The sequence below is a fragment of the Pinus tabuliformis genome, chromosome 2_2 (genome assembly GCF_031772625.1).
Source record: "Pinus tabuliformis cultivar Carrire ecotype Pingquan chromosome 2_2, CPIR1, whole genome shotgun sequence".
NCBI classification, from domain to species: domain Eukaryota; kingdom Viridiplantae; phylum Streptophyta; class Pinopsida; order Pinales; family Pinaceae; genus Pinus; species Pinus tabuliformis.
Window position 1 is genome coordinate 745,255,104 of NC_142300.1, and position 18,177 is coordinate 745,273,280.

An 18,177-nucleotide genomic window follows, 5' to 3' on the forward strand; every position below is an offset into this window, starting at 1 on the left:
GCTTGTTGAGCTCCCTATAATCTGGACACATGCGCCATGATCCATCCTTCTTGTGCACCAATACTACTGGAGCTGAGAAAGAACTTTGACTTGGTTGAATTATACCAGCCTCTAGCATTTCTGCAACCATACGTTCAATTTCACTTTTTTGGACATAGGGATATCTGTACGGCCTGATGTTTGGAGGAACACTTCCTGGAATCAGATGAATAGCATGATCATGATCACGCATAGGTGGGAGACCTTTGGGAGTCTCAAATACCTTGGAATGATTGTCCAGGACTTTTTGGAGATCTGGAGAAATAGATGATTCCAATGTGGAAACATCTAGCGAACATAATTGTGCAATTACACCTCTTTGCTCCTTTTTTAGAAGCTTAGTCATGCCATTAGAGCTGATTATCTTTCCTGGTTTCCCTGCAATACCCCTTAATTCAACTTCCTTTCCTTCCGTAGAAAATTTGATGAAAAGTTCTTGAAAATTAAAAGCTATTGTACCCAAGGATTGTAGCCATTGGACTCCTAGTACAAAATCAACACTTCCCATTGGAATGGAAAGAATTGGGCTAGTCAATACATATTCTCCCATGGATAGGTTGCTATTATGGAACTTTCCAGAGCAATTTGTTATTCCCCCATTTGCAATCATCACTTGACACTCTGGTGCTGGATATAGGAAGCAATTCAATTCTTTTTCTACCCTACAATGAATAAAATTGTGGGTGCTTCCTGAATCATTCAACACTATTACATTTTTCTTCTTGATTTGTCCTTCTATCTTGATGGTCTGACGAGTGGTAATTCCCGCCAATGCATTACAAGATATGGTCAGATTTATTTGTTCTTCATCTAGGCTTTGTTCCTGGAGTATATCCTCTTCTTTTGACCTTTCTTGCTCCTTTTCTTCTTCCTCTTCACAATCTATGTAGAATAATTTCTTCTCAACACACTTATGACCTTTTGTGTATTTGCTATCACAACTGTCACAAAGCCCTTTTGCTCTTTTTTCTTCCAATTGTTGTGGTGTCAACCTTGTAGGTTGTGGAAGACTAGGGGCAACAACACTTCCTTCTTTATAGTTGTGAGTGGTATGCTTCCTAGTTGCCATAATTTTGCTTTCCATTTTTCTTGCTAACCTGAATGCCTTATCTAATGAATCAGGTTACTAAAGGCGAACATCATGTTGGATATTATCCTCTAAAGACCCTATGAACACATCAATCCTATGCTCCTCTGGAATATCTTTTACCCTTATGTTCAATTTTTGGAACTCCTCAATGTGCTCCATTATTGAACCCTTTTGTTTGAGACTTATCAATTGGCTAAAAAAAGTGTTGCTTTTTGTATCCTCATAATGTGCTATCAATTCTTCTGTAAAAATTGCCCAAGTGATAAATTGTTTACGAGAACAAAGCCCTTGATACCATACAAACTGATTTGGTTCCAAATATACAATTGCCATATGTACCTTTTTTGCGTTTTGCACATTATTGAGATCGAAGAATTGCTCCATCTGTAATGTCCATGTGGCGGGATCCTTGCCATCAAAGTTCTGCATATCGATTTTTGGAACATGGTGAGTCTTAGATCCGACATTAGAGTCTATGGAATCATGATTAAAGCATTATGGGGATTCTCATATGTTTTAGATGGATGGTGTCGGAGACTTTTCACATTTACGGAGATGCAAAAGTTATTATTGAATGGGTTAAGGACCAATCATAGTTTAATCCTCCCATTTTATCAAACTAGATGCTCATTCGAAATTTGGGAAGTTATTTTCAGTCTATTTCTTTTGAGCACATATATGGGGAACAAAATTAGGTAGTGGATCTCTTATCCAAGAGAGGCATTGAAAAGGAACTTGAGAAGTTTTATATTGTAGCATATGTGCAGGGTTCCTTGACAAATGTTGGGAAGATTAACTTCTCTTAATTTGGAATATAGTTCATTTTATGTCAGAGAAGTCGGGGTTATATTAACTTCTCTTAATATGCAATATAGTTGATTTTATGTTAGAGAAGTCAGGGCTCCTAATTCTTAGGATAAATCAAAAGGGTTTTTGTGTACTCTGTCAGAATCTATGTATCTCCATTAGAACTGTATTTTTTATGAAGATAGGTGGAACTATATAACCCTGTGAGGCATTAAAGGTATGCTAAAAAGGGGAAATACGAGCCAAAATAGAGTAGTCTTGAAAATTACAGATGTGATCCCCTGGATTTTAGATGAAACATTGTTTGATCTACAAATTGTAAGATATTTTGAGGGAAAATACTTGTGTTTTTTGTACTCTCTTTTTTAATGGAAAAAACTTATTTTTTTTCTTTAAAAAAAATCAATTCACCACCACAAAAATAGATTTTACAATTTATCATCCTGAAGCAATCATCAATCACTCTGAATAAAGCATTTTGTCTCCCATTTGCATTTAGCACACTCCGAATAAAGCATTTTGTCTCCCATCTACATTTAGGGAAGGAAAACGTGGTGAAATGTTTTATATTAGACTAGCATCATGAAAATGAAAACAAAGGTACTTCAAAATTAAAACTTTCCTTGGAAATTACCAGCATAGTCCGATTAGAGAATGCAATGAAAGATCAGACATTTTGTCGAGTACGGGGAATTGGAATTCATTCTCGAGTCTTTTAATAAGTACTTTTAACCATAACTTATGCACTGAATTATGATATATTTTATCATGTACAGGAAATTGAAATCCATTTTCGCATCTTTTCATTCTTTTTGGGAAGTTACGTAATCATCACTTTATTCCAGAGTCTTTGATCCAGTCCTACCATACCCTAGCATCTCCAGTTCTCAGCAACCCTTACAGGTCCCAAATATTCATCGTATGATAATTTGGAGCCTGGAATATATCTCTCACCACTAAAGTGATTGCACTATCTGTTGGAATTTAATTCCAACTGCAACATAAACAGCTGGATAGAAATCTGATTTGCTGTAGATATTCCAGACTGTTGGATGCCTCAAAGTCGTGCTTGATATTTTCCACATTAATGTGCATTAAATTTTCAACATTAAATTCCCCTGCAACAGCTGGCTTCATTTCTTCAAAAGGCATCACTGCTTGCTGCATTCAATACACAGATAAGCTTCAGAAGATATTTTTATTATCTTATTGTTTAAAGTAAAAAATGTTTTAACATATAAATGTAATGAACAACAGTTCTTTCAAAAAGTTAGAAGAATGATAGAGAGTTCTATTTGGTAATGCACAACAGTGTTGAAACTATAATTTTCAGATAGTGAAAAATCGGTTTGTGGAACTGAAGCGTTCCTGCTGTAATCCCTCTGTCAAGAGGAAGATGCTCTTCAGCATAAATTTTGTGAAAATCCCTCTATGTGAGGAAGACAAATTTGTATTAGTTGGTTTACTCTTTATAAATAGAAGTTTTATTTGCACGTTGCTGTTACACCGTAACCAAAAAATAGTCTTGACGTCAAAACATAGTGTTGCTGATACACGAGTTTCAACATTGCTGAAACACCATTGCTGATACACTGCAAATAACAAATGATGAAACTGCGTTGTTGAAACACCAGTTTCAGCGTTGCTGAAACACCAGTTTCAGCGTTGCTGAAACACCATATTCCGCAAACATTTTTTTTTTCGCTGTGTTAAAACACAGTATTGTTCTGTTTTTCAGTTTTGTTTAGAATTATCAGAAATTCCAACATGGTATTAGAGCTGGTCTAGGCACTCAGTGAGTCAAAAACAGAGTTTGTTTTTCACTGTGGGAGTTGTAAGAAGCTTATTGAGCAGATTTTCTCCAGCATAGAAAGTTTTTGCTTTTTTTTAATTATACAGTCAGTATCTCTTCTTTATTTTATACAGGTTAAGATGGCAGATGTTGGAACAAGTTTGAAAAATTCCCAAATGCCACTGTTTAATGGAAAAAATCACAGTTATTGGTCCATAACAATGAAAGCATTGTTTGCTTCTCAAGGAATATGGGAGCTGGTTGAAACTGGCTATGCTGAACCTGCAGATGCAACAGCATTGGCTGCTTTCGCAGTAGCAGAAAGAGACCAGTTGAAGAGCGATAGGAAGAAGGATGCCAAAGCCCTCTTTTTTCTCTTCCAATCAGTACATGAAAGTGTTTTTCCACAGATTGCAGTAGCAAAAAAATCCAAGGAGGCATGGGATATTCTCAAAACTACCTATCAAGGCATGGAGAAGGTGAGGACTGCAAAGTTGCAGATGTTGAGGAGAGACTTTGAAACACTCAGCATGAAGGAATCTGATACAATAGATTCATTCTTCACTCAGGTTATTGGGTTGATAAACCAGATAAGATCTCATTGTGAGATTCTTGAAGAAAGAAGGATTGTAGAGAAGATCTTGAGAATTTTACCCTCAAGGTTTGAATCTATTATGGTAGCAATAGAAGAATTAAAGGATCTCTCACAATTCATAGTAGATGAACTGAGTGCTTCTCTTATGTCTCATGCACACAGACTGAGTAGAGGAACAGATTCCTCTTTTGAGCAAGCATTCAAGACTCAGATGTCTTTTGGCCAAGGAAAAGGTCGAGGCAGAGCAAATAACAGAGGTCGTGGAAGAAGCCAAAACAAAGGCAGAAATAATCCTGCAAGCACAAGCGGAAGGAGCTGCAATCAGAACCAAGATGAAGGTTCAAGCAAATAGCAAGCTCATGGACAAAGGTATGACAAATCCCAAGTCCAATGTCATTATTGTAAGAAATATGGGCACTACGCCAATGAATGTAGGAAAAAACAAAATGACATGAATAGTAGGCAGAATGCTAATTTTGCAAATGAAGAAGATAAGAATCCAAAGATTGTGCGGTTAGCATGTAACATCGCACAAGACAAACAAGAAGATTTTTGGTTCTTAGACTCAGGTTGTAGTAATCACATGACTGGAAATATTGAAATGTTTGCCAATCTGGATGAAAATGTGAAATCTGAGGTAACAACAGGAACTGATAGTAAGATATCTGTAAATGGTAAGGGCAGAGTCAGTATCCGAGCAGGAAATGGAGAACAGATGATTGTGCCAGAGGTATACTATGAACCTGGTCTAAAATGTAATCTTTTGAGCATTGGACAGCTCATTAACAAAGGTTACAATGTGTTCTTCCAAGATGATATGTGTACAATCAGATACATACCTCCAAGTAAGAAGATCATTGCACAGGTGCAGATGACTAGCAATAGAATGTTTCCTCTCAAACTCAGGGCAGATTTGAAGGAAGGAAGAACTGTTGCAGTTGTAACACAAGAATTCTTTCAGGAACAAGTGAAAGATGAGAATTGGTTGTGGCACTTGAGATTTGGACATCTCAATTTCGGAGGCTTGAATCTGTTGCACAGAAAGGGAATGGTAAAGGGATTTCCATTGATTGAGAAACCGGACAACCTTTGTGAAGGCTGCATCTTGGGCAAGCAACACAAAGAAAGCTTTCCAGCAGGAAAGAGTATAAGGGCAAAAGAACCCTTGGAAATTGTTCACTCTGATGTGTGTGGACCGATGCAAATACAATCATTTGCCGGAAATAAATATGTTTTAACTTTCATTGATGATTACATCAGAAAGACATGGGTGTATATGTTGAAACAGAAGAGTGAAGTGTTTGAGAAATTCTGCCACTTCAAAACTCTTGTTGAGAAGCAGTGTCGGCGTTATATCAAAGTTCTCAGAACAGATAGAGGAGGAGAGTACGTCTCCGAAGACTTTCTGCGTTTTTGTAGAGAGAATGGCATACAAAAGCAGTTCACTACGAGGTATACACCTCAGCAAAATAGTGTTGCCAAAAGGAAGAATAGGACCATTCTTGAAATGGTCAGAAGTATGTTGAAGGGAAAACACTTGCCACATGAGTATTGGGCAGAAGCTGTCATTTGCGCAGTTTACGTCTTGAATAGATGCCCAACTAAAGCTGTCATGAACAAAATACCAGAAGAAGCATGGAGTGGTCAAAAGCAAACTGTCATTCACATGAGAGTATTCGGTTGTGTAGCATATGCACATGTACCGGATCAGCTAAGGAAGAAGCTTGATAGTAAGGGGGAGAAGTGTGTCTTTATTGGCTATTGTGATGAGTCAAAAGCATACAAACTCTATAATCCATCCACCAAGAAATTGATAGTAAGCATAGATGTGCAGTTCATTGAAGATGAAGCTTGGGATGGAAGCTTAGAGAAGACAGTGAATGTGAAGACAATTGTGTCTCACGAAGAAGAAGAGGAAGGGACAACAGCAAATAATCCTTCCTTGGTGGCTCCTTCTCCACCACAGCAAGTACAACAAACCACACCACAAGCTGGAATTTGAACAGCCTTAAGAAGTCAAGGAAGTGCTTCTCCAAGCACACCACAGGGATCAGAAATACCCTCAAGTTCAGATGGAACTCCAAGCACACCAAGAATAACAAGATTCAGAAATCTGAATGAGATTTATGAACAAGGAGAGGTAAGTAACAATACCGGTCTGAATTCATTATTCGCTTTGTATTGTCATGTTGATGATCGAGTTCATTTTGAAGATGCTGTAAATGAAGATAAATGGATTGAAGAAATGAATAAAGAAATTGGTGCAATTGAGAAGAGTAAAACATGGGAGTTAGTGGACCTCCCTGAAGGAAAAGATTCCATTGGAGTTAAGTGGGTCTATAAGACCAAAAGCAATGTTGAAGGCAAGATTGACAGGCACAAAGCAAGACTTGTTGTGAAAGGCTACAAGTAGAAACAAGGCAAAGACTATGATGAAACCTTTGCACGAGTAGCAAGGATGGAAATAGTCAGAACAGTGTTGTCTATTGCAGCACAACAAAAATGGAAGATTTATCAGATGGATGTTAAATCTGCATTCCTGAATGGAGTGTTAAAAGAAGAGGTTTATGTTGAACAACCTCCAGGTTATGAAGTTGAAGGCCAAGAGCATAAAGTCTGCAAACTGAAGAAGGCTCCTTATGGGCTGAAACAAGCTTCAAGAGCATGGTACAATAGAATAGATGCTTATCTAATTGAGAATGGTTTTCATAAGTGTGATGGTGAACCCACGCTCTACATAAAGGAGAATGACGGTAAGATTCTTATTGTTGTTTTATATGTAGATGATTTGATTTTTACTAGCAATGATTCTTCTCTCATTACTGATTTTAAAGCAGTCATGAAAAGTGAATTTGAAATGACTGACTTGGGCTTCTTAAGATATTTTCTTCGAATTGAAGTAGACCAAAGTGAAAATGGTGTTTTCATTTCTCAAGTTAAATATGTAGAAGCAGTGTTGAAGAGATTTAACATGCAGAACAACAAGGCAGTTGTGACTCCAACTGTAATGGGGTTGAAATTGACCAAAGAAGACAGCAGCAAGGATTTTGATCCAAAATTGTACAAGAGCATAGTTGGCAACCTTATGTACTTGACTGCAACTAGGCCGGACATTATGCGCGCTGTGAGTTTAATCTCCAGATTTATGGAAAGACCGAAAGAGACTCATTGGCAAGCAGCCAAGAGTATTCTAAGCTATGTGAATGGAACGAAGGGGTTTGGTATTTTATACTCCTCTTCTGAAAGTTTCAAGTTGACAGGTTACACTGACAGTGATTGGGCTGGAAGTGTTGATGATAGGAAAAGCACATCGGGATATGTGTTTCATATGGGATCAGGAGCCATCTCATGGGCTTCCAAGAAGCAACTAGTTGTGTCTTTGTCAACAACAGAGGTAGAGTATGTGGTAGCAACAGCAGTAGCATGCCAAGCAGTGTGGCTGAGAAGAGTTCTCAGAGATTTGTGTCATAAACAAGAAAAGGGTACAACCATTTACTGTGACAATAGCTCGGCAATAGCATTGTCTAAAAACTCTATTTTTCATAAAAGGTCAAAGCACATAGACACCAAATTTCACTTCATACGTGAATTGGTTAACAATGGTGAGATTGTTTTGCAGCACTGCAGAACAGAGAATCAGATCGCTGACATCTTGACAAAACCATTGGGAAAGAAAAGTTTTGATCATTTCAGGAAATGCCTAGGTATGCAGAAAAACCCAACAGTTGAAATTAAGGGGGAGTGTTGGAATTTAATTCTAGACTGTTGGATGCGTCAAAGTCGTGCTTGATATTTTCCACATTAATGTGCATTAAATTTTCAGCATTAAATTCCCCTGCAACAGCTGACTTCATTTCTTCAAAAGGCATCACCGCTTGCTGCATTCAATACGCAGATAAGCTTTAGAAGATATTTTTATTATCTTATTGTTTAAAGTAAAAAATGTTTTAACATATAAATGGAATGAACAACAGTTCTTTCAAAAGTTAGAAGAATGATAGAGAGTTCTTTTTTGTAACGCACAACAGTGCTGAAACTGTAATTTTCGGAGAGTGAAAAATCGGTTTGTGGAACTGAAGCGTTCCTGCTGTAATCCCTCTATCAAGAGGAAGATGCTCTTTAGCATAATCTTTTGTGAAAATCCCTCTATCTGAGGAAGACGAATTTGTATCTGTTGGTTTACTATTTATAAATAGAAGTTTTATTTGCACGTTGTTGTTACACCGTAACCAGAAAATAGTCTTGACATCAAAATAGAGTGTTGCTGATACACGAGTTTCAGCATTGCTGAAACACTGTTGATGATACACTGCAAACAACAACTGATGAAACTGCGTTTCTGAAACACCAGTTTCAGCGTTGCTGAAACACCATATTCCGCAAACAATTTTTTTTTTGCTGTGTTAAAACAGAGTATTGTTTTGTTTTTCAGTCTTGTTTAGAATTATCAGAAATTCCAACACTATCATCCATCACCTTAGAATATATATGTTGTCGGGCACGGATAATGTTCGACATCACCCCTGGCCTCCCTAGGCCCTATCATTCGCTAGATCAACTATTAATTTATAATATTAATATCAACTAGAAATTACATCTAAAGGTGTAAAGGTACACCGAAGGAACATAAAATTTGAGAAAATCATCTCTCGACTAAGAAATCTCACTACAAAATTCATGCACGTAAGCCTTGCCAAACTCTCTAATGGAAACACCACGAGGCGAGGTCACTACTCACAACCTGTGCTTGAGCTGCTTGAGCCAAAAGTGTTGAGAAATGCTCCATGAGGGCTGTCATGTCTAGTTATTTGTCTTTTCCCCATGTGGTCACATGGTCATGCATGTCGTGTATTTCCATGTAGGTGTGGGTTTGATCCTCGTCAAGGTCCTAAAGCCCAATGACTCATTCCCTAGGCCGCACAATAGTTCCTCATGCAAGATTGCAAGATTCCGCTAGTGTAATCAACACTACTATGTGCTTCTCGTAGTCAAGCATGATGGAAATAAGATTTTAGCCTTCCTTGTACTACACAACAATTTTTTTTTTTACTTTTCACCATATCCCCTTCACCTTATAGGCTTAAAAGCTAAAAAGTCAATCACGTTTTATCCAAACAAAAGTTTCACATTCATGTATTACATAATAAATAACCATTTACTTTTCATGCTATATATGCCCTTCTCATTGTAGAGTCAAAAGTTGAAATGGGAGTCCAGTTGGATCTAAACGGAACTTTTCATGTTTGTATGGAATTAGTATGGAAGATTCTTCCTCCAGTAGAAAATCTAACTTTTCATGTTTGTATGGAATTAGTATGGAAGATTCTTTGTGGGCCAGCAGAAAATCTAATTTTCTAGCCTCCAATAGCTTTCAATCCATTACACAAGTCTAAAAAATGTTATCATTTTAGAATACTAAAGTCTGCATGTAGGGTTTTCCTTATTAAATAAGTTAAAAAAAATCAAAATGTGTGGAGCCATCACCCTCAAATCGAAACTAAAATTTTCATTCTTTTATCAAATTGGTTTGGAAGATTCTTCCAAAGCTAGAAACTTTTGTTTTCAGTCCACTCTAAAATATGACAAATGTGGACTTCTTGTTTGATATCTTCTTTGATTTCTTAAGATACTTTCTCATAACCCATATATTTTTTATTTTGTTGGTTTGTACCATCTTCCATGAGAGTGTCTAGATTGTATCATCCTCCATAAGAGTTGTAATGACAAACTTAATTGAAGTTTTTGAGAAATAAGAGTAATAATTTCTTGCTATATCTAGAGTCAATTAGTATTGCAAATTATAGTTTAATTAATTGTTTTCTATTTATTTAACTTAGATGAGTACTCTTGTTTTAATTTTATATTTGCAATTAATTAAAATTTAAGTTAAGAATAAATCTTAAAATAAAAATAAAAACTAATACATAAAAAAACATCATAACGAATTTTAAAATTAAGAAGTTAGTACTATGAAAAAGTACTAATTAATAACTACCCTTCACACCTAAAAACACCAACTGATAACTACCCACTGTGCTCTAATGAGTAAAAACTCCACTTTAAGGATTATTTCAATGTGTCTGAAACACCAAAAACAAATCAAGTGAAACAATCAAAATACTAATTACAATATAAATAAAATGAACATTGAGCCAACCACAATCTCACCTTAGCACATCAAAATAATGATACAAATATTTAATTTACTAAACCACACTACCCATTGCGCTCTAATGAGTAAAAACTCCACTTTAAAGATTATTTAAAGATTATTTCAATGTTGTTTGAAACACCAAAAGCAAATCAAGTCTAACAATCAAAATACTAATTACAATATAAATAAAATGAAGATTGAACCAACCACAATCTCACCTTAGCCCATCAAAATAATCATACAAATATTTAATTTACCACACTACCCACTGCGCTCTCTAATGAATAAAAACTCCACTTTAAATATTATTTCAATGTGTCAGAAACACCAAAAACAAATCTAGTCGAACAATCAAAATACTGATTAATATAAATAAAATGAAGATTGAACCAACCACAATCTCACCTTGGCTCATCACAATAATGATACAAATATTTAATTTACTAAACCACACTTATAACATAAATCTATATATTTATGGTTTAAAATTTATAATTTGGATGATTAAATAAATTGTTTTTGTATTTTAATTAGAATGTTTTAAGTAATATAAATCAATATATTAACTTATTAGCATGAAATATAAAATATAAAAACTACAAAATAAAAATACAAAATATATATTTTTTTGAATTCATAACAAAATGGAAATTAATATTATGGTAATTATTGTGAATTCATAACACACGGGAAATTCGTAATATTATGATTACCACGACAAACCATTACGAGGTTGAAAGAATTTTTAACCCATGTTTGAGAAATGTAAGACATCACATAAAATGATAATAAACTTCAAGCAAGGCTGTGACTCGTGTTATCAAAATATTGTTACCATTAAGACACGTACATAATGCTTTAGACAGATTTAATTTGTACGTATTTATTCTTGATTACAGATAGGTTAAGCAATTGTGAGGGGCCTGCAGTGATTTTTGTTTTTCTTGAATGGCCACTTTCACAGATGGCTGGACTACGTACACGCTCCATTATAGATGTTATAGCAGATAGACACACCAAGCAATCAATTTTGGCCAGACGAGATCGCATGCACCTGCCATCAACTACCCATCTTCCATAAAAAAAAACGATAAATGTTTCACAATCTCAGATTACTCCACTGGTGATAAGGTCGAAGGTCGACTATGCATTCCAACGCATCGCAGCAAGGTCAAAGATGTCAAGGGTCGAGTGTAAAGAGGAGCCTTTGCTCCTCTATAACTATATGCCCAATGGGAGACTGGAGAAATCGCATGGAGAATTTCGTTTGAAATATTTTCCATGATGGGGGAGTCAGGACGACAACAAGGTTATAAGGTTGTTCACATTTTAAATCTAATGAACCCATCTGCACTCCTGTGATATACAGTGCTCGACATTGAGATTATCCTCTAGTCGCGATACTTGCAAATTACGTTTCAAAGGTAGGTTACATAAGCTCGTGTGTTAAAGAAAAGAATCTTGCAACAAATTTAATTGGAAAGCTCTCATCAATCTGTACAGGGGAGGTCTCCGGTTCGAATTAATTCGATAGTCGATCCAGTAAACTGGCTTATTTATAGTGCTACTAAATTACTCTCACCGGTAAATTTGTTTTTTCAATTGTATTAATTGCCATTCAAAATCTGTTTTACTGAACATTCAAAATCCGTTAGGTTTTGAGCTCTGTATTCTGTTGGTTTTGGAGAAACACTTTACCTTCATTTCTGGCATCTAGATTGTAAACTATGTTTGGAATTCTTTCTATTTCAGTTATTCGGCAGGAAATGAGAACTTTCAAGGTATCTGCGTAGTAAAGAGCTACGGTCTTGTTGAAGTTTCTTAGTAGCTGAAGAGCGAGCTTCGATTTCGTTGAAGTTTCTTCAGAGTTAAAAATCTAGTCCGGACAAATTCCGGAGTCTGCAGAGCCTCGGGGACTCGGAGTCTTTGTCGAGTTTGAATGGCTTTGAGACCTTAAAGGCGCGACCTTGTGGATTTTGGATGGCTTTGAGACCTTAAAGCGCGACCACATGACAAATTCAGATAGAGCCACAGCCACTGCTAATTTTTTTATTATTATTTGGGAGGACGACGGAAAGGACGATGAAAATACAAGGCTACTATTAGCTGGGACAACGAGACCTATTAGTTAACCTATTAATTGCAAAAGGATAGATTAACTTGGACTGGACGGAGCCTTTATCTGGTTGTACCTCAAACTATCAACACCTTCGGTGTAATTATCACATAGAAATGGGAGTTAACCTATTAATTGCAAAAGGATAGATTAAATTCGAGAGGCGACGGAGCCTTTATCTGGTTGTACCTGAAACTATCAACAACGGTTAGTCGACACCAATTCCTGCAGCACCATCAAGTTCTTCGCACAACTCTTTAAAAACCACTTTACTATCGATTAGACAACTAGAAGGTTTAGTTGAGGTGCTTACATAGAACCGTTTCCCATTTATGACTCACTTGTACGTCCTCCCAAATACACCAAACAAATATAAATATGTACAAAATTTCATAAGGATTTCTACGTTTTAGAGGTTGGTGACCATTACTAATGGATAACTACCCCAAGTATCATGAGTGGTATAATAAAAGGAAGCACCCTTATGTTAGCTAAATGATGTCAAAATTTGCAAGCAAGTATTTTCTAAGGATTTGTCGCAAATTCCTATTCAACAAACCCTTATTCCCTAATTTATTTTGCTTCCCATATGACATACAAGAAAAAGACTATTCTTACTCCATTAATGTGTTGAGTAGGTATCAAGAGGAGCATACCTTTAATGATCCGGTTATTCTTCTATGTAGGTGGTGTTGGAATGTGTAACCTGAATAAAAAATAAGCGTGTCTTTCCTTTTCATTAAGATGATAGAAATATAAATACAATGCTCATGACCATTGGAGTCATCTTCCAAGGTTTGTTGGACTTTAGTGGCAGTTGGATTTCCTACATGCCAACCCTTATAGATTATGTGTCTAACATTCTCTCCCTTAATCTAAAGGGGTGTACATGAGCCTGAGAAGAGAGTTAAAATTCAAAAATGCTAAAGTTCATAGCATTTAAGGTTGCATGTGTTAGAAGTGTTCTCTGAAAGGTTGGTTTTTAAGGGACACCACAAACACAAAAGGGGGGAGAAATCGAGGTATCAACCAATGGTGGTTTAAGGTTGACCACTAACTATGGAATGCTTAGTGCAGTTCCTAGACAAGTTCTGAATCTGGCTAGAAGCTAAGGACTTATGTTAGTGGAAGTGTTCCCACATTCTTTAAAAAGGTCGGAGACCATTGAGGTCCTAACAGGTGGTGATTCAAGGCTAACCACAAACTCTAGAATGCTTGATGTAGTTCCTGGAATAATTTTGAATTTGGCTAGACATTGAAGTCTTTTGTTGGTGGTTGAGTTCCTTGATAATTGTTTATAGATTACCACAATCTGATCTAGCAGAGATTGAAGTGTTATGCAGGTGGTACTTTAAGGAAGAACATCAACCAAGAGCATGCTCATGGAGCATGACTTTTTCTCTTGTTATAACGTTGATTTCAGTTGTGGATAACTCTAGCTCTAGGCTCTGGCAGTTGGCTCAAGTTGTGGCTCAAGCTCACTTGATTTGACTCTGAATCTATTAATTGAACATCAATTGCCCCCATTCATGTAAAAGGTGAGAAGATGAAGGAATCCCAATTGCAAGACGTGTCAATACTCAAGAACAAATTCTTTGGTATGGCTAGAATATCTTCTTTGTTGTTGAATCCCATTACCAAGAAGTTATCCATCCAAGGTGAATCTTTATTCCTACAAGAGGCTTATTTTTGGAATATTTGTTTTTATGATGAGTATTTTTACCAAAATGCTCACAAGAGTAAAGATTAAAACAATGATCTTGCACATGGCCAACATGTTTACAATGTTTACATCTAACAATATTAGGTTGTGGGATAGGAATAGGATTTGGAACAGGTGAATATTAATAGTCGTGAAGGAATCCAACACTATGAAACTGCATTGGATTAGAATAATCTAGAATATGAAATGACACATCCTTGCATTATCCAATCTGATTCTATTTATGTTGTTAACAATTTCTTCCCATGGTTTAAGGATGGGCTTGGGAAGAGAAGGTCGGGCCTTTACATCTTCAAGCAAATCTACTCTTGAATTGGCCACTTGATGCCATTGAACCTCAACATCACTAATTTGACCAATCTTTGACTAGTGACGGGTGTCAACTTCAAGCTCAAAAAGGGAGTTATTGTAAACAAAAACCAATTTAGAATGATGATTATTCTATTGTAACTCATTGTAGCTAAATTTTTTGTACTCAAATTTGAGTTGCAAAAACTTTATCTTTTCCTCTATGTGTTGTAGACAGATTTGAATGTCAGCAAGATAAGCTTTGTCGATATTCATTGTATCATGAGTAGCATACTGTATTAGAGTTTTTAGGAACTCTAATACTTCACTAATTTGAGCCATTTTCCAAACAAATGCATTGTGTTGATGATAGTTTGAGTCCTTTGATTTCTAAACAATAATAAAAAATCAAGAGAAAATCCCCTTGTTTCAAGCATTTTTAATGCAAATCCTCCACAAATGACAAAATATTTGAAAATTCTTCTAGGTGTACAAATTTTTGGAAAATTAGAAAGAAAAACTCGAAAATTTATGACATGCAAATCCTCTTTCTTTAATACAATGGCACAAAAACAACATTTTGTCTAGAAAACCCTATAAATAGTAGTGATGAACCAACCCCAAAGAGAAATAAAACCTTATCAAATATTGTTGAGAAGAGACCAAGCAATACTGAAATTCGCATCTTAATGGAGCTTTACCAAACCAATAACTCACTTTTAACGTCTCAAATGGAATATTTATGTCATGAAATCTGTAGTGAAAACTCATAAAATGCGAGCAAAATTACCATAAGGATGAACATGGCACAAAGGCTTAAAGATTTCTAGAGCTTTCGAAAATTCCATATTTTGCACCATTTATGACAAGAACAGTTGAGAAGGGGATTTGTATATGTTTCTGTCAATAGATTCCATTAAGTTATTGAATCCTTTTCGCTACCAGCATGGCTGATTATAATCATCTGTGCGAGTCACATCGTTACATACATTACTAAGGGAAGTATCTAGAAACTTGAGGAAATATTCTCTATTTTTATTAGTTATGGTTCTCGACAAGTTACTTCTATCACCCTTTCTATTAGATATCGAGATCAAACACAACTACTTCCAAAATCTATTTATGGAAGGCATTGGTGTGTACTGTAGTGTATTGTTGGCTATGGTGAGTATACCAGTATTCAAATCATGGGAAGATGTTAGAGAATGATGCTGGAAAATATCATGAATTGAGCTCAAACATCAAATCATTATAGCCTTCATGGAAAGAGTAGGAACGCTACATGATAGTTGCTCCCATGTAGTGGTTATGGGCACCATTTCTAATGACAATAAGATTTATGAATTGCCTCTAATGAAGGTAGCTACTCTTATATTTTATCATAGAATTAGGTAAAAGTCCATGGAAGAAAGTCTGCAAATACTCAAAATTACCACTAAGAAAGGAAAATTTCCAAAATAAACTTCGATAAGACACAAATTCATGATTTGCATGCTCTGAAAAAAAGAGTACGTGGTGAGAAAGCATTATGAGAGAGATGGTAGGTAAGCAACAACATGATAGGCAGAGGTGGCAGAGGGATGGGCAAACCAGAGAAAGATAGGCCTGATGTCATGCAGGAGAAAATTTTAATGCTCCACACACCTAAGAAAGATATGGTGTGAGATGTTGTGTAGGAGAAACTTTTAACACTCCACACACCTAAGAATAATCAAGCACTAAACCAAAGTCAATTCGCATGCTTGAGAGATAGGTCATAGGTATGCTCGCGATGGAGGAATGAAGAAGCTCAAAGGCTATTTCATATTATCAATCATAACATATTAGCAGGCCACAAAACCATGGCTCACAAACTTTAAGTAGGGATGGAGTATGCCTACTCTGACACCACTTTTCGAATATGGAATGAGAATAAAAGATGAGTCTGTGTTTCCTTTTCATTAAGATGATAGAAATATAAATACAATTTTCATGACCATTGGATTAATCTTTGAAGGTATCTTAGACTTCTGTGACTGTTGGATTTCTTACATTCCAACCCTTACTAATTAGGTGTCCAACACGTGGCTAAAAGTAGGTATCATATTTCCTTTATATAATTATTCATTTTTATCAATAGATAACTCATTTCTTTCTCCCAACTTTGGGCTTTTGATGTATTTCATTCTTTTCATTTATGAATAGTTGGCAGGATACTACTTACTTAGTGACGATAAATTAAAGTGAATAGGATTTGGTTCTTGTATCGATTTTACTTGTATCTTGTTCTTTTTGTTTATGGGTTTCTAAGAGGAATTTGGAGTATAGCCTTAGAGAAAATATTTTCCATCCAGGACCTCCTTGCTATATCAATTCTAAAGGTGTTTACACCAATTACCGATTAGATAGTTAGAACAATGTAAGTACTCTTTGTATATTGGGTTCTATTGTGATGTTTTTTATTTTTATTTTTATGTGAGCTTAACCTTATTCATGGTATTGTATTTTATTAAACAATTGTTGTTATACTACGTTTACTAGCTTTACTATAATACATAGTTATGAATGATTTTTTTGAGTAAGGGATTTTATTTAACAAGTAGTATGAATCATTTTTTTGAGTAAGGGGTTTTATTTAACTAGAATAAATCAATATGGATAACAAATATACTAAAACCTGTTTTGCATTTTTGTAAGAATAAAACATATGAAATCTCACTAAAGTAATAGCTTTTTATTTTTTGTGTATAACTGAGTCAATTTCATACTCATGTGACATAAGGTTTATTAGAACTACTATCATTATAACCTTTAAGTGTCAATGTATGCCTCTTCTACATACGTGAGATAATTAAAGTGATTTAGATCTCAAATCTTATATTTTACATAATAATTCATACCACAACCATCACTAATTAAGCTACCTTGAAAGTTTCACTAAATCAAAAACTTTCCTTTTGTAAAATAACCTTATAATTAAAAAAATTTATTAGATAAATTTAAAAAAAAACAACATAAACATATACTCTACATGTAAAAACAAATCATCCACTAAATTAACACACTCATCATCCTGAATGCCTTGACTTTGAATGAAGAGTGTTTCATTTAACTCTAAAATTACCAAATGCTAACAAATGCTCAACGATAAGATTGCGAGACCACTGAAGTGGGTTTTCATATTTTAATATGAAAGATTACGGTTTCTGAGTACGTTGCAATAGTGGAAAAAAAAACCTCCAAGCAATTCTAACGTTATTTAGAAACGCCCGTTATTTCGAAACACCATTTAGCATTATGGTAGTGTGTATCATTATACGTAACATAGACCTTCATATTTTCTCCATATTCAATATATCCATTCAACACTTACGCTCATCATTGCATGGTTATATGTTATTTGTGTACTAATCATCAATAATTGATTCAGTAAAAAATGATAGTGCAAAAAATAAAAAAAAATTAATAATAGTGTATTAAACGTTTTTTCTTTTAATATTTAGATAAGAAATTAATATCACTCTGTTATAAATATTTAATAATAAAGTAAAATTATATCTATATCTATATATATATTATTTTTATATTTTACTA